The sequence below is a fragment of the Panicum virgatum genome, chromosome 3N (assembly GCF_016808335.1).
Source record: "Panicum virgatum strain AP13 chromosome 3N, P.virgatum_v5, whole genome shotgun sequence".
Taxonomy (NCBI): domain Eukaryota; kingdom Viridiplantae; phylum Streptophyta; class Magnoliopsida; order Poales; family Poaceae; genus Panicum; species Panicum virgatum.
In genome coordinates this window covers 41,736,249-41,737,862 of record NC_053147.1, presented here as the reverse complement: position 1 = coordinate 41,737,862, position 1,614 = coordinate 41,736,249, and the positions used below count along the sequence as shown (strand labels likewise).

At 47.1% G+C, this 1,614-nt stretch overlaps 1 non-coding gene across 1 annotated transcript; it reads left to right on the top strand.

The window, feature by feature from the left end:
• Window positions 1-575: 575 nt before the first annotated feature.
• On the top strand, window positions 576-682 carry LOC120668322. Its single transcript, XR_005672414.1, has one exon. It is a non-coding gene; the product is annotated as a small nucleolar RNA R71 (small nucleolar RNA).
• The last annotated feature ends 932 nt before the right edge of the window (window positions 683-1,614 follow it).

The following is a 1,614-nucleotide window of genomic DNA, read 5'->3' as shown; positions in this document are numbered from 1 at the left end:
AGCCATAGATTCTAGGATCTTGTCATTAACAAGGAATTTCCTACTAATGTTATCATTAATTTGCTTTTGGTCGTACACTAGGTCTTTTAATGTGGGCTGAAAACTATTATTAAAGTTCATACCTTGTTGTTGACTAAAGGGGAGGTTGGGCTTGGAGTTCCAACCCTGCTAAGGACGAAATCCTGAGTTGGGATTGTTGTTGCTCCCAACGTTAATTCGCATCCTCTTGAGTTAATGGGCACGAAGCGCCCGAGTGCCCAGTCTCGCCACATGTTTCGCATGTCATACGAGACTCCAAAACCTGATTAACCTCCTGATGTGGAGATTCCAGCTTCTTCAATAGAAGTTCCAACTTGGCAGCTAACATATCGACCGTGTCGATCTGATGCACGCCCCTGGGACGGGCTGGCTGCCTTTCTCCTTTCCAACTTTGGTTGGAAGCTATCTTGTCAATCAGCGCCTTTGCTCCCGCAACATCGAGAGAAAGGAAAGAACCACCTACTGCTGTGTCAACATGGTCCTGGGCTTGTTGATTCGGGCCATGGAAGAAGTTCTGAATGATCAGCCATTCTTCTATGCCGTGATGTGGGCATGCTTTTATGTACTCCTGGAGACGTTCCCAGACTTCTGGGATGCTCTCATCTGGTAATTGCTGAATTCCGGTGATTCTATTCCGGAGGGCGTTGGTCTTGCCCACTGGAAAGTACTTGGCTAGGAATGTATTTGAGCAAGCTTCCCATTTAGTGAAAGCTTCCTTGTTGGAATAGAACCACATCTTGGCCTTTCCGAGTAGTGAGAACGGGAACAGGTGAAGACGGACGTCATCCAGAGTAGTTCCTCTGGGGTTGATGGTATTACTCACCTCCAGGAAGTTCTAGAGATGGGCATTGGCATCCTCGGATGCCTTTCCACAGAACGGACTTGCTTGGATCATATTCACGAGTCCAGTCTTCAGCTCAAAGCCGTCATTGCCGGCTTATCCAGTAATGCTCATTGCCGGCTTGGTTGACATTCAATCCAGTAGGAATGTGGCTACTGGACGGGGCAGAAAACTGATGGAGAGTCTTCTGAGCCATGGATGAAGATGCTGAAGTGGATGGTGAACTGACAGGCCAAGTGAGTCTCTTCTGAGGTGGGACGACGCGGTGTCTCACGATTCTCCCAATTCTTTCTGGATTTGGGTGGAAGTTACTTGGTAGGTCAAAACCGGTCATGCACTGCTCTGCATCGATCAAAAGATAGAGAGAGCAATGGTAAGCCCGCTAGGGTTAGCGGCGACAAACTAGTAGAGTTTATCAAACTATCTACGATATCTTTAGCCAATTGCTTCCCCGGCAACGGCGCCAGAAATGCTTGTTGGCGTTTCTTATGCCTGATAGAATAGATATTCTGCAAGCGCACAGAATCACCGTTGTAGCATTTCATCTTGGAGTATTCCAGGGTATCGTATTTTTCCTCAGGGAAGCACTATGGTAAAGAGTATCGTAAATTGAATGATAACCGTACTAGCTTGATCGACCGACTGACTAGACAGGGGTAACCCAGATAGGTGAGTGAGATAAATGGCCAGGCAATGATCGAGAGACACATGGAGATTCTAATCCTTAGAGAGGT